Raw genomic sequence first — 21,103 nt, forward strand, 5'->3', positions numbered from 1 at the left:
CTGAAGAGTGGATTTAAGAAGTAAAAGTCACAAGTTTATTCACAATCAAAGGGCAAAACATTACATTTTTATCATTAAATATACTGGCAGCTTTAGGTTTTTATCAATAAGTTGTGCCAAGTTGAGGATATTCCTCTCTATTCCTAACTTGCTGAGAGTTTCGTTTTTGTTCATTTTCTTGTGTTGCTTTGTTTTCTATTCATGAAGCATTATTGAATGTGGTCAAATGATTTTAAAAATGGATTGATATGATCATATGATTTTTTTTATTTAGCCTGTGATTATAGTAGAGCACATCAATCTATTTAAAAATATCCAACCAAGATTGCGTCCTTCCAATAACTACAGTTGAAAACTCTATAAAATAATCTTTATATGTTTAAATAAAATTTGATGGTAATTTTTAAAAACTGTTTTTTTTTGAGTTGGAGTCTCACCCTGTCACCCAAGCTGGAGTGCAGTGACACACTCACAGCCACCCCAGCGTCGACCTGCTGGGCTGCAGCGATCCTTCCACCTCAGCCTTCCAAGTAGCTGGAAATACAGGCGCGTACTACCATGTCCGGTTAATTTTTGATTTATTGTAGAGATGAGGTCTCGTCAAGTTGCCCGGGCTGGTCTTGAACCCGCGGGCTCAGACAATCCACTCACCTCAGCCTCCCAAAGTTCAGGGATTACAGACTAAGCCACTGAACCTGGCCAACATTTTATATTTTAAAGAAGTGGGGTACAATTCAGGGTTAGGTATACACATTTTCATTATGCAGGTACCCTTATTGGTGAGGTGTGACCCCTCCCCCCGGCAGTTTCTCACTACTGCCAATCCCTTTCTTATAGTATTATAATTGTCCAACGTCCACTAATGAGTGAGAACATGTGATGCGTGGTTCTTTGTTTCTGTGATAGACCATTTAGTATTATAGCCTCTAACTCCATCCAAGTTTCTGCAAAGTTCATAATTTTGTCCTTTATGACTGCATAATATTCCATGATGTATATGTATCACATTTTTTTAATCCAATCCGCTTTCACTGAGCAGCACAGTTGGTTCCATGTTTTTGCTTTTATAAATAATGCCGTAATAAACATGCATGTGCAGCTATCTTTGATTTGAGTAGGGGGATTGCAAGATTGTATTGGAGGTTAATTTTTAACAATTGCCAGTTGTCTTTTAGCAATTGCCACACTGTTTTCCACAAAGGCTGTACTAGTTTATACTCCAAACAACAATGTAGAAATGCTTCCTTTTCATCACATCCTCTCCAGCATCTGTTGTTTTTTGAGTTATTGATGATGGCCATCCTGACTGGAGTTAGGTGGTATCTCAGTGTGGTTTTAATTTGTATTTCTTTGATGACTAGTTTGGCTGAGCATTTTTTCATGTGTCTGTTGGCTGCTTGTATGTCTTCTTTTGAGAAGTGTCTATTCATATATTTTGCCCACTTTGTAATGGAGCTGTTTGTTTTTTTTCTTTTCAGCATGTTTGAGTTCCTTGTAGATCCTAGATGTTAGGCCTTTGTCAGATATACAATTGGCATTTTTTTCCCCAGTCTGTGGGCTGTCTCCCTGCTTTCTCAAGAGTTTCTTTGACTTTACAGAAGCTTGACAGTAATAAGGTACTACTTGTCTATCTTACCTCTTATGGTATGGGCACTTGGGGCTTGATCAGGATTTGGTTACCAGTTCCAATTTCCACAAGGATGTCTCCTGCATTTTCTAAGGTTTTTATAGTTTGAGATTTTACATTTAGGTCTTTGATCCATTTAGAGTTGATTTTTGTGTATAGTGATAGGTAGGGGTCTTGTTTTAATCTTCTGCATGTGGTCAGCCAGTTTTCCCAGCACCATTTACTGAATAGATTCTCCTCTCCCCAGTGATGGTTGTTGGAGGCTTTATAGAAGGTGAGATGCTTGAGAAATTGAGATTTTGCTTCCGGAATCTCGATCCTGTTCTATTGGTATATATGCCTGTTCTTGTACCAATACCAGCCTGTTTTGATTATTGTAGCTTTATAATAAAGTTTAAAGTCTGGGAGTGTGATGCCTCCTGCCTTTTTTGGTGGGAGGGCAGCTGAGGATTGTTTTGACAATTCGTACTCATTTATGTTTCCATATGAATTCCTGTATTGTCATTTTCAGGTCTGAGAAGAATGCTGCTGGTTATTTAATGAGTATTGCACTAAATCTGTAGATTGCCTTGGGTAGAATGGACATCTTAACAATCTTGATTCCTCCAGTTCATGCATATGGAATATTTTCCCATTTGTTTGTGTCATCTTTGACTTCTTTGAGCAGTGTTTTACAGTTTTAATTGTAAAGGTCTTTGACTTCTCTGGTTAGGAAGATGCCAAGGTATTTCATTTTTTTGTGTGTAGCTATTGTGAATGGGATTGTGCTTTTTATTTGGGTTTCTGTTTGTTTATTGGTGGTATACAGAAATGCAACTGACTTTTGCACATTTATTTTATACACTGCAACTTTGGCACAGTATTTTATCAGTGCAAGGAGGTTTTTGACAGATTCTCTTGGGTTTTGAGGTATAGAATTATGTTGTCTGCAAAGAGGGATAAGTTAACTTCCTCTTTTCCTATTTGGATACCCCTGATTTCCTTCTCTTGTCTGACTGCTGTAGCTAGGACTTCCAATACTATGTTGAACAGGAGGGGTGAGAGCGGGCATCCTTGTCTTGTTCTGGTTTTCAGGGGAAATGCTTCCAATTGCTATCTGTTTAGCATTATGAAACCATTTTAATAGATGACTCTTACTATTTTGAGGTTTGTTTCATCTATGTGTAGGTGTTCAAGGGTTTTCATCAAGAAGGGGTGCTGGATTTTCTCAAAAGCTTTTTCTAATGATATAATCATATTTTTTTGTCTTTACATCTATGGATGTATTTAATATTTTTTTGGTCTTATGGATGTTGAACCAGACCTGCATCCCAAGGATGAAGCCTACTTGCTCATGGTGGATGATTTTTGAGATGTTTTGTTGGAACCGGTTTGCTAGAATCTTGTTGAGAATTTTTGCATCTATTTTCATCAAGGATATTGGCTTATGGTTCTCTTTCTTTGTTGGATCTTTACCCGGTTTGGGTATCAATGTGATGTTAGCTTCATAAAATGATCTGGAGAGAGTTCCATCTTTCTCCATTGCCTGGAATACTTTCAATAGGATTGGTGTCAGTTTCTCCTTGTAAGTTTTATAGAATTCTGCTGGAAAGCCATCTGGTCATGAGCTTTTTTTGTAGGTAGGTAGTTTTCTTATCATAGTCGATTTCCTGGGTTGTTATTGATCTATTTAGGGTCTCAATTTCTTCTTGTTTCAATTTGGGGAGGTTGTGTGATATAAGAAAATCCTCCATTTCATTTAGGTTTTTGAGTTGGTTTCCATACAGGTGTACATAGTGATCTCTGACAATCTTTTGTATTTCTTTTCTTCAGGGTCAGTTGTGACTTCACCTTTTGCATGTCTGATTGTGTTTATTTGGGCTTTTTTTTTTTTCTTTTTCTTGGTCAGTCTAGCTAGGGGTCCATCAGTCTTGTTTACCCTTTCAAAAAAAACAACTTCTGGTTTCACTGATTTTTTTGTATTATATTTTTGTCTTCTATAGTCCAAATTTGGGTTTTTATTTTGGTGATCTGAATTCTTCTGTTAAAGTTAGGGATTTGGTGTTCTTGCTTTTCCAGCTTCCTTAGGTGATTTACTTATGACTTATGACTTACTTATGACTGTTAACTTATGATCTTTCCATTTTCTTCATGTGTGTTCGTAGAGGTATTAATTCCCTTCTGAGTATGGATTTCATGGCATCCCAGAGATTTTGGTAAGATGTTTCTTCATTTTCATTTGTGTCCAGATGTCTTTTAATCTCTGTTTTGATGTCCATGTTGACCCAGGAGTTGTTTAGCATCATGGTGTTTTGTGTCCATGTCTTTGTGGGTTTGGGGGAAACTTTGTTGGTGTTGATATTTATTTTTAGTCCACTGTGGTCTGAGAAGGTGCATAGCAGAATTTCAATCTTATGGAATTTGTTTATGCTTGATTTATGGCCGAGGATGTCATCAATCTTAGAGTAAGTTCCATGTGATGATGAGTAGAATGTATATTCCGTGGTTGTTGGGTGGAGTGTTCTGTAGGTATCAATTAAGTCCATTTGGTCAAGAGTCACATTGAGGTTATAGATCTCGTTGCTGATTTTTTGTCCTGATGATCTGTCTAGGGTTGTGAATGGGTTATTAAGTCCCCAGCTATGATAGTGTTAGAGTCAATATCTTTTTTTTTTAGTTTACCTAGAAGCTGTTTTATGAAAGTTGGTGTTCCTATGTTAGGTATGTATATGTTTAGAAGGATATTTCTTTTGATGGAAGCTTTTATCACTGTGTAGTGACCTTCCATCTTTTTTTATATTTTTGATAGCTTAAAGGGTATTTTATCTGATATGAAGATCACAGCTCCTGCTTTCTTTGGTGTCCCATTCACCTGAAAATGTGATAGTAATTTAAATAATGTTTTGTCTAGAGTCTTGAGGGATACTGGTATTGTATTTTTTAAATTTATTTCCCTTTTGTCTGCTGGGTTTATCTGCATTGGATATTATGATAATACTAGCTTCATAAAGTGAGTAGGGAAGTCAGAACAACTTTGTAAAGAATGTGTTACACAATGATGATGGGCCAATACATATAAATATTCATATTTCAAGTGGTTCAAGAGAACTATAGAGTTTATCAAAGGAAATCAGGAAGAACAGCTCTCAGACTGCAGTGTGAGGTCACCCAGGAAAGACAATTTAGCACCAGGGGGCTGAGAGCCAATGGCTTAGAAACCTTCTGTGAGTTGCTTCTCTCCTGGGTTCTTTTCTGTGTTTTGGGAACTGACACTATGTATCATGAGGGAGTCCTATGCTATGAGAGTCCTACAGCATTCAAAGTAAGAGTTTGGAGGAAAAACTAGTTCAACTCCCTTCTTTTCAAATAAAGGTAATGACGCCCAGAGCCAAGGAAGTGGAAGAGATGCCCAGCATTTGTGTTCACCTAGAGAGGCCAAGAACTGAATTCATGCCTGAATGTGCTGTACCAGGCAGTGCTCTGTGGTGTTATTATTACTATTATTTTGAGTCAGGGGTCTCACTCTGTCACTCAGGCTAGAGTGACAACTTTGGTTCATCCCAGGCTCAACATCCTGGGCTTTGATACCACTTATGTACCTAACCCTGCATTGTACCCAACATTATTTTAGAAAATTAAAGACAAGAAAACAAACAAACAAACAAAAATATCCTGAGCTCAGAGGATCCTTCTGCCTCAGCCTCTCAAGTATCTTGAACTACAGGCACAAGCCACCATGCCTGACCAATTTTACTGTTTTACTTTTTGTAGAGGCGATGTCTTTCCATGTTGCCCAGGCTGATCTTGAACTCTTGGGTTCAAGCAATCCTCCTGCCTCGGCCTCCCAAAGTGCTGGGATTGCAGGTGTGAACAACTATGCCTGGCCTGTGGTCGTATTATTTGCTACACAACCCAGAGATTGCTGAGATACATCAGTCCCAGATGAATCTATGTTGCTGGCATACATTAAGACTATTTAATGTGCAGAAGTCTCCAATTTCATAAAATTGAAGGATGATTTTAGCCCAGCTATGCACACTCCTTTGTGAGGATTTGGAGCTTTGAAAACTTGTAAATCTGCCTGCCCCAGACAACTCCTTTTATATGCTGACTGCAATATTGTTTGATTAATCTGGATAATGTCTGAGTCATGGGTCTTTCCAGCAACCCAAAATTGCTGTTGACATTTATCTATTCAGTTACCTTGCAGAGGCAGGAGCTGGAATTAATGACATTATTCCAGTCTCACTGTAGATGAAGGGACCAGGATGACTTCATGGTGTTGGATTGATCAGTTGAGTATTTGTGGCTTGAGATAGCTAATAGCTTGAGATATGTAACAGGAAGAACAACTTGTGAAACATGACCTTGATCTCTCTGAGTCTGTCCCACTAGTTTACAATAGATAATTTTTTCCCCCAAAGAAGTATGAAACTGGCCATGCCTTAGCTATTTATTGCACTGACGAAAATAACTGAGCCAATAGGGGGAGCTAAAGCAGCACAAATGGTAGTTCTGAGTGCAGAAATGCTTTTTTAAAATTCCCAGGTATTTGGAGTTGGGCTTATTTCAGGGAATTGGGGGATGCAGTGGAAAAGAGGTGGAAAATCAACAAAAACATTGTTTCAAGAATTTAAGTGGTGATGACTCCAATATATAAATATTTAATTAAAACGGATGTCAAGAATTTAAAAAAAAAAAAAAACTGGATGTGGCAATCATCCAGGCCATAGGTACAAAAATGTTCACACTTCCCTGTTTTAACTGGCAATGCTAAGTGGGAATCTCTGGATCTATCAAATCTCTATATTTGCCAAGGGTAAGAGGTGTGATAAATATAAATTTAAAACAGGGTAGGCTCTCAGGAAACAATAGGAAGTAGAACCTTAAATTAAAGAAACTGTGAGCACATGGGTGTTAATAGACACTAACTTTTTGGACATTAACTCAGTTTGGCCATGAAAATGTTAGATGGGTCCTATGAACTTATCTTGGACCAAGTTCCACAACTGTGGTAAAGAAAGTTCAGGAAGCTGAAGAATGGGATGTAGTGCTTGAACTTGATATTGTCTTCTTTTCCATTCCTAAGATAGAGAACCAGCAGGGACCATTTGCTTCTACGTGGAACAGAATGCAACATACTTTTACTTTGCTATCTCAGGGCTATTTAATTATTCCATTTATGATAATAGTTAATAAGAAATCTGACTATAACTGCTATGGCCTGAATGCTGGTGAAAATAATTGAGCCAATAGGGGGAGCTAAAACAGCACAAATGGTACTTCTGGATGCAGAGAGATGTTTTTAAAATTCCCAAAATTTACATGAAGTTAACTCCTGAGGTGATGGTACTGATAGATGGGGCCTGTGGGAGGTGATTAGGTCATAAGGGCTCCACTCTCATGTATAGGAATAGTGCCCTTTAAGAAAGGGGCTGAGGAAGTGAGTTTTCCCTTCTGCCATGTGAGGATGCAGCAACAAGTCACCATCTTGTAAGTAGAGATTGAGTCCCCAACAGACATTGATCTTGGATCTTCCAACCCCTGCAACTGTGAGCAATAAACTCCAATTGTTTATCAATTACTTGGTCTAAGATATTTTGTTACAGCAACGCTAACAGACTGAGACAATAACCATAAACTTTTTTGTAATAACTTCTAATTTTGCAATAGTTTGACTACTCATATTTCTAAAATTGGTGATAAGTAAAAAGAACACTTTTGTCTGCAGAAAGTGATAGAAAGCATGACATCATCTTGACTGTTGAATGTAGCTAACATACAAGGTCTGGTAAAAGTCTTAAGCATATCTTAAGTATATCCTAGACCAGAGCTTCACAGGATAGTCCATTGATATAAAACAATTAGCTGATAATATTTTTAATTTCTCCCTGAGATGGAAGCAATGGGCTGACAGAATTATTTGGACAGGTGCAGTGGCTCACGCCTGTAATCCCAGAACTCTTGGAGGCCAAGATGAGCTGATTGCCTCAGTTCAGAAGTTTTAAATCAGCCTGGGCAACATAGTGAGACCCTGTCTCTACAAAAAAAATTTTTTAAATTAACCATGGTGGTGGTGCACACCTGTAGTACTAGCTACTCAAGAGGCTGAGGGAGACGGATTGCCTGAGCCCAGGAGGTCGAGGCTGCAGTGAACTGTGATCACACCACTGCACTCCAGCCTGGGTGACAGAGTAAGACCGCCCCCATTCAAAAAAAAAAAGCATGATGGCTTTTTGCTGACCTGGGTGATCCCTTGCCCGCTTTCATCAGGGGCACAGTGTGAGAGACTGGAGAGTTCACTGACATATTCTCTTTCTTCAAAAGGGCCTCATTCAGCATTTGCCCTCTCATCGGGAAGAGTTAGTTCCTTATTACCAGAAATGTTAACTGTGGACCAGCAGCATCGAAATCAGCATCATCAGAGGAGCTTGTAGAATCTCAAGGCCCACTTCAGAACTACCACATCAGAATCTACAGTCCAACATGCTCTCCAAATGATATATATGAACATTAATGTTTGAGAAGCACTGAGCTTACAGATGATTACAAATTTTAGTGCAGCTGGGCTCGGTGGCTCAAGCCTGTAATCCTAGCACTTTGGAAGGCCGAGGCAAGAGGATTGCTTGAGCTCAGGGTTTCGAGACCAGCCTGGGCAGCTTGGTGAGAACTTGTCTCTAAGATTTAAAAAAAAAAAACAAAAAATAGTTGGGCGTGTTGGTGTGTGCCTGTGTTTCCAGCTACTTGGAAGGCTGAGGTGGAAGGATTACCTGAGCCCAGCAAGTCAAGGCTGTGGCAGCTGGAAGCATACCACTGCACTCCAGCCTGGGCAAAAGAGTGAGATTCCAACTCAAAAAAAAAAAAAATTACAGGCATCTGTTTGTTCTACTTTTCATCTGTTGCCCAACTCTCTCTCTTTAGCACAGACACTGGTCAAAATCACAGGTTCATAGGATTTAACTGCTGAATGCAATACTAAAAATCATCTGGTCAAAAACCTTCAAACAGCAGAGATTTTTAAGGGTGTCCCACTACTCATTCTCCCCTTCTTCCTTTTGGTAATAGAGCTCCCCCGGACTTAACTGAGCACCCACCCAACATGACAGTATGTTTCCCTGGCTCCATTGTGGCTAGAAATGTCCATGTTGTTAAATTTGAATCAATGAGATGTGAGCAGAAGAGATACATTCAACTTCCAGTCAGTTCCTTAGTAAAGTAGCTGCTTGTTTTCAAATTTCCCTTTTCCTGATGGCTGGGAAGCAGCAACAACCAGAGTAGACACCTTGGGCTCAGAAGTGGAAGTTACACAGTGAGAATGGCAGTGCTGACACTCCATCCTGGGTCAGTGAAAGACCCTGTGTGGCTGAGTAGCCCAGCTACCCTAGAATGCCAGCTCAACTTGGAACACAGAAGAGAAATTAAGCTGCATCCCTTATCTTACCATCTTATCTTATGCAATCCATTGAAGCCACTGTGATTTTGACTCTCTTTGTGGCAGCTTAGCCTCTGTGCCCTAATAATAACTTTTTAAAAATTTACTGGCTGGAGTGCAATGGCACCATCATGGCTTACCACAGGCTTGACCTCCTGGCCTCAGGTGATCCTCCCACCTCAGCCTCCTGAGTAGCTGAACTATGGGTGCACCACCATGCTCAGTCTTTTTGTTTTGTTTTGTTTTTCAAGTAGAGTTGATGTCTCACTATGTTACCCAGAATGGTCTTGAAATCCTGGGCTCAAGAATCCTCCAGCCTTGGCTTCCCAAAGTGCTGGGATTACAGGCATGAGTGGCTGCACCCAGCCAATAACCTCTTAAGCTAAGAACCAAGACCCAGAAAATATATGACATAGTAAAAACATCACTTATAAGTATAAAAATAAACCTGTGGAAAATATTTCAAGATTTTTAAAAACTGCACTCTAAATTTTATAATAAAAACTTTTTAAAGATTTGAAGTCAGATGAAACAAACACTTTAGCTTTCCTGACTAAGCTTCTTGGCTTTGTGGTTTTGTCTTAACTACATTTGAAGAAAACATCCATACTCATTTATTACACAGCAGCTACTTGGATGAATTAATAAATAAAAGGATAAATGGAACTCTTTGTTTTTTCTAAGCTACCACATTATTTTCCTTGTGTGTGTAGTGGGGAGGGGGAGAGGAGGCTTGCTTATTTTAAATAACATAATATTAAGGGACATAGTAAGCTGACCACTTTATCAATCTGTCATCATGAAACCAAGTGACAACCAGTGAAATTTTCAAGTAGGCACATCTTTTATAGTTTTAAGAGTTTTCAGTTCTAGATGGTATGTGGGAGATTTGTTATAGACCTGTGTGTTTACACAGGGATAGGCCTATAGTTTGGCATTATTTTTCCCCTGTTTGTTTTGTGGGCATACCTTAATACTCCTTTAAACCAAAGTCATAAAGACAGTTGAAGATCAGGACACGATACTGCATACACTATGATGATTTATTGACCCCACTATTCAGTCATTTTTGAATTCAGATAGTGTTTGACTACCTCAGACCTCTTAACAAATTTTCTAGAATTGTATTTTTACCAATATAAATTAAATAGTCTCCTGCTATATAAAGACCCTCACCTAGTCACCCAGTTATATGTATTCAATGATGAAAACACAAGATGTGACTATATGAGCTCATTACAAATTAAGAAAAGCAATAAAACTCTAAACAGTCACTCCAGATTGTCTCCGACCACAGTGATTTGTCATAGGGCTGCCCCATGGGAAGTATTGCATGCATAAATATTCAAGAAACATGTAGATTTATTAACTTTTTATTTAATGTTTGTTAATAGTTGCCTATAGTTGACATAATAAATATCATCTACTTTAGGATACATTTATAATATTGACAAGAGCTCGATGAATTCAATATAAAGTTGTCTAAAACTGTTAAAATGGTGAAAAGTTTAATTTAAACAAATCACTTTAAAATGTATTAAACATATGATAAATTTGTAAACAATTCATTCCTCTATTTAGTTTGTTTTATTTCTTTTTGCATTAGTTAACCATATCCCAAATTCATTAAAGTCCCCTGCTTACACAGGAGTTCTCAATCTGGGTTGCATATTAAAATCACCTGGAAGTTTTAAAAATCCCAAAGCTTAGGCCAAGTCCAAGAAATTATATTGGATCTCCACAGGTGGAAACTTGACATCAGTATTTTCACCATTAGTTGGATGTGGGGAATGTTGATTGGGTCAACAGGTGCAAACTATTAACCAAGAATGACACACGTTTATTTAGAGTAAAGGATACCAGACGTTCACCAAGTATTCCTTTCCAACAGCCATTATTTTCCATCTGAAACACATTTATCTTCACCAGTTATTTCATGTCTCTTTCACTGAAGTGACCAAGAGGATTTAGGGCTCTCAGAATACAGTTCTCTATTTTGAGGATTCCTTTGAAAAGTGAAACCTGAGAGAAATGAACAGTTCCTTGTCCTCCATTTAGCTCACTGAACTACAGAAGGGTTTTTACATAACCAAGTAATATCTAGGCAGGTGCCTCATATCCAACATTAGTCTTCCCAAATGACCAACCCAATCCAGTTAGTTTTCCCATTTCTCCTTGAGCTCAGAGACTTTGTTCCCAATCTGTCAGCACAAGAAACTGCTAGAAGTTATCTTATTTCATGCAAGAGGCAGGAAAAACAAAGAGGTGGTACTGCTCAGTGCTTTGAATAAGTGTTCAGTTGGGACCAGAACAAAGCGGTTCTATCTCTGGTGAACCAGGCTACACCACATTAAGGACCAACGGTAGCATCCAATTCCCAGAGTGCTTCTGTGCAAAAATGGAAATTAGTAAAATCAGTAAAAAGCACATGTGACATAACTTCCAAATATAAAATCATTCACATTTCTATTGACCTGCTTCATTTAGTTTTCTCAATCATATACTGGAGTACATTTCAAAACATTATTTTTCTTGACATCCCTATTTAGAACCAACTGTTTTAAGCTGGACATTTAAATGTGGGCAACTGGAATCATTAAATCACCATAAATGAACTGTAGTGAACAGTAAAGAAAGCTGAGAACTTGGCTCATCGAGGTCCTCTTCTATTCACTAGATATTTGTTGACAACCTAATATGTACAAGACAAATATGTGGGATGAAATGGTTTCTCTTTTGACTGCGCTCTTTCCCTGTCATGGTTAGAGAACTAATTTCAAACTCATGATGAATCTCTTAGTTTCACTTTTTTTGTTTTCTTTGACTATCCAATATATAACTTCCTAGAAACCAGATTCTGCTATAGACAGCCTCAGAGGCACCAAGAACTATCTGTTCTTTTAACAGAATATGTTGCACACATATTCTATGCATGCAATCCTTCCAGATTTTTCCACATGGGACAATCCAAATTTTTCATCTCTCTGACTTTCTTTGTTCAAAGAAGTTAACTTTGTCATGACTCTTGGTTCTCATTTTCTATTCTCTAGCTTGAAATATACAACTCCCTGGAATTACAGCTGTTTCAAAGAGGGCATATTTTCAGATTTGTAAATTTTCAAAAAGTAATCAAACATGTGTTTTTAAAATGTGCTCGCTCTCTAAGAACCTGACATAACTTTTTTTTTTTTGAGTTGGAATCTCACTCAGTCACCCAGACTGGAGTGCAGTGGCCACTCCCAGCCACCGCAGCCTCGACCTGCTGGGCTCTGGCGATCCTTCTGCCTCAGCCTTCTAAGCAGCTGGAACTACAGGCACACGCAACCATGCCCGGCTAATTTTTTGATTTATTGTAGAGACGAGGTCTCACCAAGTTGCCCAGGCAGGTTTCGAACCTGCGGGCTCAGGCAATTCACTCACCCCGGCCTCCTAAAGCGTGGGATTACAGGCTGAACCACCGAGCCCGGCCCGTCATAACTTTTTAACATAGTCCTCAGATAGAATATGTTAGAATAAAATAAAATATTTATTAAATCCTTCATTTCAGAAAATGGCATTTAATGTAGTCCATAAGCACTTATTGAGTACTGTGGGATATCCTAAATTTAAAATACAATTTCTTTGCAACCCAGGGTTTATGATTTTGTTGGAGAACAAAGACAGATAGATAGATAGAAAAGATAGATAATAGAACAACAAAAAGTAGTTTTGTTTTATTTTTTCATTTTTATTTCAGATTCAGGGGATATAAGTGTGTGTTTGTTACATAGACATATTGGGTGGTGGTGGGTGGTAGGGATTGGGTCTCAGGTGGCTCCCCAGATAGTGAATATTGTACTCAATAGGTAATTTCTGAACCCTAGCTCCCCTCTCCTCCTCCCTCCTTACTGGTGTCCCCAGTGTCTATTATTTCCATCTTTGTGGCCATTTAGTGTCCACATATAAGTAAGAGCACATGGTGTCTGGTTTTCTGTTCCTGTGATAATTCACTTAGGGTGATGCTCTCCAGCTCCATCCATGTTGCTGCAAAGGACATGATTTCATCTTTTTTACGACTGCATAGTATTCCATAGTGTATATACACCATATTTTGTTTATCTAGCCAGTCTTTAGTAGACACTTAATTTTGTTCCATGATCTTGCTATTGTAAATAGCGCTGCAATAAAGAGACGAGTCCAGGTATCTTTTTAGTATAATGACTTGTTTTCCTTTGGATAGATCCTTAGTAGTGGAATTGCTGGCTTCAGTGGTAATTCAGTTTTTAGATCTTTGAAAAACATCCATACTGTTTTCCAAAGAGGTTGGCCTAGTTTACAATTCCATCAACAGTGAATGAGCATTCCCTTTTTTCTGTAGCCGCATCAACATCAATTATTCTTTGATGTTTTAATAATAGCTGTTCTGACTGATGTAAGGTGGTATCTCACTGTAGTTTTAATTTGCATTTCTCTGATGATTAGTGATGGTGAGCATTATTTCATATGTTTCTTGGCCCCTTGTGTGTCATCTTTTGAGCGTCTAGGTATGTCTTTTGCCTACTTTTTAAATAGGGTTGTTTGGTTTTTCATGTTGAGTTCCTTGCAGATTATGGATATTAACCCTTTATCTGAGGCACAATTTGCAAATATTTTCACTCATTTCATAGGTTTTCTGTTCACTCTGTTGATTATTTATTTGCTGTGTGGAAGCTTTCTAATGTAATTATGTCCCATTTTTTGGTTTTTTTGTAATTGCTTTTGGGTTCTTTGTCATAAATTGTTTGCCTAGACCAATATCCAGAAGAGTGTTTTCTGGGTTTTCTTCTAGGATTTTTATAGTTTCAGGTCTTAGGCTTAAATCTTTAATCCATCTTGAGTTACTTTTTTGTTTATGGTTAGGGAACATGTCCAGTTTCATTCTTCTGCACATGGCTGGCCAATTTTTCTAGCACCATTTATTGAATAGAATATCCTTTTCCCGTTGTTTATTTTGTCAGCTTTGCCAAAGATCTGTGTTTGTAGGATGTGACTTTATGTCTGGGCTGTCTATTCTGTTCCATTTGTTTATCTGTCTGTTCTTATACCAGTACCATGCTGTCTCAGTTATTATAGCCTTGCAGTAAAATTTGAAGTTAGGCAGTGTGATCCTTCTGTATTTGTCCTTTTTACTTAGGATTGCTTTGGCTGTTCAGGCTCTTTTTTGGTTCCATACAAACTTTAAGATTGTTTTTTCTAGTTCTGTGAAGAACAAAGTTGGTATTTTGATTGAAATTGTATTATATCTGTAGATTGCTTTGGGTAGTTTAACAATATTGATTCTTTCACTGTGTAAATATGGGATTTTCTTCCATTTGTTTGTGTAGTCTGTGTTTCTTTCATTAGTGTTTTGTAGTTAGCTCTCCTTGTAGAAATCTTTAACCTCTTTGGTTAGGTGTATTCTGAGATACTTCATTTATTTTGTGTGTGGTTGCTGTAAATGGGATTTGACTCTTGACTTGGTTCTTGGTTTGAGTGTTATTGGTGTGTAGAAAGTTTGCTGGTTTTTTGTACATTGATTTTGTATCCTGAGACTTTACTGAAGTCGTTTATCAGGTCTAGAAGCCTTTTGGAGGAGTATTCAGGGTTTTCTAGGTATACAATCATGTCATAAGTGGACATGAATAGTTTGACTTGCCAACTTGAGTGGTTTTTATTTCTTTCTCTTGCTGTATTGCTTTTGCTAGGAGCTCCAGTACAATGTTGAATAAGAGTGGTGAGAATAAACATTCCTGTCTTGGTCATGTTGTGAGGGGGAATGTTTTCAACTTTCCTCACTGAGTATCATGTTGGATGTTGGTTTGTCATATATTGCTCTTATTATTTTGGGGTATATTCTTTTGATGCCTAATTTTTTGAGGGCTTATATCATGAAGGAATGTTGGATTTTATCAAATGCCTTTTCTGAATCTATTGAGATGATCGTATGGTTTTTGTTTTTGCTTCTGTTTATGTGGTGAAATACACTTATTAATAGGCGGACATGGAACCATACTTTCATCCCTAGAATAAAACCCACTTGGTCATGATGTATTGCTTTCTGATATGCTGTTGAATTTACTTTGTTAGTATCTTGTTAAGGATTTTTGCATCTATGTTAATTGAGGATATTGGGTTTTTGCTGTTGTGTCCTTGCCTGATTTTGGTATCGGTGTGATACTTGTTTCATAGAATGAGTTAGGGAGGAGTCTCTCCTCCACTTTTTTGGAATAGTTTCCATAAGATTGGTTGGTGCAAAGCTCTCCTTTGTACAGCAGATACAATTTGGCTGCGCATTCTTCTAGCCCTGGGTTTCGTGGTTGTTGGTAAAAATTTTTTTTCTTATTACTGATTTAACTTCATTGCCACTGTTGGTCTAGTCAGGTCTATCCAATCCATTTCTTCCTGGTTCACTCTTAGGAGGCTGCATGTTTCCAGGAAGTCATCCCTTTCCTCCACATTTTCCAGAGTGTTGCTATAGGTGTTTATGGTAGTCTCTGATAAGTTTTGTATTTCTGTGGTATGGCTTGTTATGCCACTTTTGCTATGTCTGATTATATTTATTTGAGATTACTCTCCTTTTTCTAGGTCAGTCTAGCTAGTGGTCTGTCAATTTTGTTTGTCCTTTTGAGAACCAATTTTTTTTTTCATTGATCCTTCATGTCAATTTTTTGGGGTCTCCATCTCATTTAGTTCTGTTCTGATTTTTGTTATTTATTTTATTTTGCTATCTTTAGGTTTAGATTGTCCTTGTTTTTCTAGTTCCTTGAAGTACGTGGTTAAACTGCTGGTTTTAGATCTTTCTGTCTTTTTGGTGTGTCATTTAATACTAAAAACTTTCAGCACTGCTTTTGCCATGTCCTAGAGATTTTGGTATGTTGGGTCTCTATTTTCATTTGTTGCAGTGAATTTTTTGATTTCTGTCTTAATTTCATTGTTTACCCAAGGGTTAATCAACAGCAAATTGTTCGGTTTCTATGTAGTAGCATAGTGTTGGGAGTTCTTCCTAGTGTTCATATCTAATTTTATCACACTGTGATCCAAAGAAGATGCTTGGTATAATTTTGACATTTTTGAATTTATGGAGACTTGTTTTTGACCAAGCATATGGTCTATTTTGGAGAATGTTCCATGAATAAATGAGAATAATGTATATTTTGCAATTGTTGTGTGAAAAGTTCTAGAGATGTCTGTTAGGTCCATTTGGTCTATAGTCCAGGTTAAGTCCAGTGTTTTGTTGTTGTTGTTTTGCTTCAATGATCTGCCTAGTGATGCCAGTGGTATGTTGAAGTCTCCCACTATTACTGTATTGCTATCAGTATGTTTTTAAAGGTCAAGTAGTGTTTGCTTCATGAATTTGGATTCTCCAGTGTTGGGTGCATTTATGTTTAAGACAGTTAAATATTGGTGAACTGCATCATTTGCCATTATATAATGCCTTTCGTTGTCTTATTTATTTTGCTCATTTTACTATTGTTGGTTTAAAGTCTGTTGGGTTAAAGTCTGTTATGAGGATAGCTACTGCTCATATTTGTTTTCCATTCACATGATATATTTTTTCCACCCATTTACTTTGTCTGTGGCTGTCTTTAGCCCTTTTGGCAGAGGATTGTTGGATCTTGGTTTTTGAAATGCAGTTTACCACTCTGAATCTTTTAAGCAGGGCATTTAGGCCATTTACATTCAGGGTTGACATTGATATGTGATGTTTTGTTCCTGCCATAGTGCTGTAAGCTAGCTCTCGTGGGGTTTCAAGTGTGTAGTTGCTTTATAGAATCTGTGAGCTTTGTATATATGTGATCTTTTATGATAGCAAGAATTGTCATTTTATTTCCATGTTTATAACTTTTTTGAGCATCTCTTGTGGAGCCAGTTTAGTGGTGATAAATTCCTTTAGTGTTTGTCAGGAAAGGACTTTATTTCTCCTTCATTTATGAAGCTTAGTTTGGCTGGATATGAAATTCTTGATTGGCAATTTTTTTCTTTAAGGAGGTTGAAAATAGGCCCCCATTCTCTTCTAGCTTGTAAGGTTTTTGCTGAGAAATCCACTGTTAGTCTAATGTCCTTTTCTTGATAAGTGTGTCTCTCTTGTTGGTCTTAGGCTATTTTCTTTCATGGTGACATTGGAGAGTCTGACACCTATATGCCTTGGTGAAGTTCTTTTTGCGGTGTATCTTGCAGGAGTTCTTTGAGCTTCTTGTATCTATATTGCCCAGATTTCTCTCAAGAATGTATTTCTTCAAATAAGTTTCCTATACCTTTTACTTTAACTCTTTCTCCCTCTGGAATGCCTGTGATTTATAGGTTTGGGTGCTTTCTATAATCTCATATTTCTTTTTTTGATAGGTTTTTTTCTTTTAAATATGTGGGATACAATACAGGGTAATCTCATATTTCTTGTAAGCTCTGTTCATCCTTCTTAATTCCTTTTTCTTTATTTTATAATTTATTTTTGGCTGGGTTAATTCAAAGAACCTGTCTTCCAGCTCAGAGATTCTTTCTTCCACTTGGTCTAGAATACTGTTAAAGCTTTGAACTGTGTTTTGTATCTCATGAGTTATTTTAGTTTTGGTTTTTTTTTAACGTACTCAATGTCTGCATTCACTTCCTGAATTGTTCTATTACTTTCTTTGTGTTGAGTTATCAGCTTTCTCTCAGACCTTGCTGAGTTTTGTTTGTAATCAGTATTTTGAGTTTGTTATCTGGTAGCTCAGGTATTTCATTTTGGTTAGGGTCTGTTGTTGAAGAGTGAATGTGCCCCTTTGGGGGGGGTAACACTGTGTTTTCTCACACTTTCAGAGTTGTTTTTCTGGTTCTTTCTCATCTGCATAAGCTATGGCAGTTAGTCTATGAGTTCCTTTGATATAGATAGCCTGTATATGTAGGCCTTCCTGAGTGTTGGTTCTAGTATTGAGGTGCTGGGGTTATGAGCCAGCTCACTGCCTCCTGTGGAGCTGAGGCAGCAGTGGCTTCAGTAAGTTTATCTTGCTCTTTGGTAGTGTGTGCTGTCAGCAGATCACCTGTTGTATTGTGTCATTTACAACCTTCAGCCCTCAGGTGGTGCCTATGCATAAGAGCTACTGTCAATGTGGAGGGGTATTCACTTGATGCTTGTTCACTGAGAGAAGCAGTCTGTTATCTCAGGCAGCGATCTGGTCTGCAGAGTGCACAGTGGCCTGAGATCCCAGTTCAGCCCTGCAAAAGGGAAGCCAAGATGGGTGGAGCTGAACTGAGCATGCTCATCCACTGATGGCAGGCACAGGCACCAGCTCAGAGGCAGGATCTGGTATGCAACTTACATGTATGTGCCCACATGTGGTGCAGGGGAACCTCTGCTGTCCCACCTTTCCTGTTTTCTCTGCTGAGTGCTGCTGTCATGGGGGCTGTTTTCCTACCTTCTCCTCCACGGGATCTGGGGTGTCCTTTGCCATTCTCATGAATATCCATTTTCCTTCTTGAATTGGGGCTTGAATTGGGGCTCACATTGTTGATTTCCCATACTCTTTTACTATGTTCAAGACAGGTGAACGCCTCCAATCTGCCATCTTAGAAAAAAAAGTAGTTTTAATAGACTTTCCAGGAGAGGAGAGAAAAGAGCATGGTGGGAAGAAATGAGAGAGAGAGAGAGAGAAAGAAAGAAAGAGAAAAAGAAAGAAAGAAAAAATGCAGAGGGAGAAAGAGAGAGGGAGATAAGAAGAGAGGGAAAGAGACAAAGAAAAGCTGCACTGAGTTTGGGGTGTGTGTCCTCATGCATGGGAGAACTTGCAACAGAGCAGTGCTAATCTTGAGGTCATCTACTTTGCAAAGGAAGAGCCTGACTGACGATTATGTTAATAACAATAATAGCTCATATATATTATCTATACCTCACCAATCCTGATTTAAAGCATTTTTTCGCTCACTGTTCACATAAATGCTCACATAAAAACAAAATTCTTAAGCTTTACCATGGTGCTGCAGTACAGAAGATAGTTATACAAATGAGCAAACATATAAACAAAGCTACAGTAGAGGAGGACACTAAATGTGGCCATGCATTTCTTCTTAACTGGCAACATATTCTTGTATTTTAAGGCAAAGATGGAACTCAGTGGTGGGAATTTTCATGGATACTCTGAAGTAGCCATGAGAACTTAAAATATGGGATAGGGCTTTCATCTCTGTGGTATTAACTTTAGTCAAAAGATGGCAGCAAAGTTCAACTAGTTCTTCAGAAGCAACTTCAAAGTGAGGGGAGAAGGAAATAGCTGTTCATGTCTTCTCAAGGTTAATGTGTAAGTGGGGGAAAGTGTGTCTTGGTGATCACACATGAGCATTTTTTCTGATCATTTATCTCTGATCATTTTATTTAAATATCAAATCACAAGTTTGATGTGAACCAGGTTACAACCTTAAAATTATGTTCATTCATTTGCTAGTTTACAAATGTAAATATTCATTAATTTTCCCAATGTTTGCATACTTGCTAGCTGCTAGCACTGCCCCAAGAGCTGATGATACTTATCAACAAAAACAGACACAGTTCCAGCTCTCATGGATCATAGAACCCAAAGTGGGAATGGTATTAAAAAGATAAGCACAGTCTATTTTCCAGCTGGAACCAGGGAGGGTGCTGAAGAGAAGAAAAAGAAGGTTCCTGCTGTGCCAGAAACCCTTAAGAAAAAGCGAAGGAATTTTGCAGAGTGGAAGATCAAGTGCCTGAGAAAGAAGTTTGCTTAAAAAAAAAAAAAAAAAAAAACTTTCAAAGGCAAGGAGGAAACTCATCAGTGAAAAAGCTGAGCACCATCATGAGGAATTCAGGCAGGTGTACAGAACTGAGATTTGAATGGCTAGGATGGCAAGAAAAGTGGGCAACTTCCGTGGACCTGCAGAACCCAAATTGGCAACTGTCATCAGGATCAGAGGCATCAGCGATGTGAGTCCAATGACCCAGATGGTGTTGCAGTTTCTTCGTCTTCATCAGATCTTCAACAGAACCTGTGCTAAGATCAGCAAGGCTTCAATTACTATGCTAAGGATTGTAGAACCATATGTTGCATGGGGAAACCCAAGCCTGAAGTCAGTGAATGAGCTAATCTACAAGCTTGGTTATTGCAAAATTAATAAGAGGCGAATTACCTTAACGGCTAAGGCTTTGATTGCTCGACCTCTTAGTAAATATGGCATCATCTGCATGGAGGATCTGATGTATGAGATCTCTACTATTGGAAAACGCTTCAAAGAAGCAAATAATATCCTCTGGCCCTTCAAATTATCTTCTCCATGAGGTGGAATGAAGAAAGAGACCACTCATTTTGTAGAAGGTGGAGATGCTGGCAATAGAAAAGACCAGATCAACAGGCTTATTAGAGGGATATACTAAGGTGTCTGCCATGTTTATTTTTGTTAACTGGTGAGTTAATAGACAATGCCTGCTTTCAAATTGAAAAACAGTAAATAAATAAGATAAGCACAGAAATGAACTTATAATTATTCAAACAATATAATTACCTGGAGAAATCATATTCTATTTTTATGATTCTATTACCAAATTAATAGAAAATACTCAAGTATTTATTTTTTCTGTTGCTTGTTTAATTACTCAAAAACCCAGGTAGTTTGTGGCCCAAAGTAGGTGCTTAGCAAAGGATTGTTGAGAAGTATAACAAATCTGAGTATAATAACAAATAATAAACATATCAAAAACATGATTCTATGCCACTGTCTAACAAAAGAATTTGACCTGGTCTGAGAAAATGATGCTTGAGACAAAGTCTGAAAGATAAGCAAAAGTAAGCTAGGGGTGGGGTGTGTGTGTGTGTGTGTGTGTGTGTGTGTGTGTGTGTGTGTGTGTGTTGGAGATAGGGAGTCTCTAGGCATTAAAAAAAATACCTTAGGAAAGGCATTGTGATGATGGGGTTAGTGAAGTTGGGGAGGAGATCAAGAGGAGGCATGGCAATCATGACTTGTTGCAGGGAACTAAAAGACCAGGGTGGAGCAGCACAGAGAGTGAGGGAGTTGTGTAGTGACGCATGGCACAGTCTTTGATGTAAAGCATGAGTAAGAGAGGAACAAGAGTTGATTTGAGTAGA

At 38.1% G+C, this 21,103-nt stretch overlaps 1 pseudogene; it reads left to right on the top strand.

Moving 5' to 3' along the window:
* LOC110596692 overlaps nucleotides 1–20,394 on the top strand; it is a 32,597-nt pseudogene extending 12,203 nt beyond the window's left edge.
* The last annotated feature ends 709 nt before the right edge of the window (nucleotides 20,395–21,103 follow it).

The sequence above is a fragment of the Carlito syrichta genome, unplaced genomic scaffold (genome assembly GCF_000164805.1).
Source record: "Carlito syrichta isolate Samal-C Ts95f unplaced genomic scaffold, Tarsius_syrichta-2.0.1 Scaffold312222, whole genome shotgun sequence".
NCBI classification, from domain to species: Eukaryota; Metazoa; Chordata; class Mammalia; order Primates; family Tarsiidae; genus Carlito; species Carlito syrichta.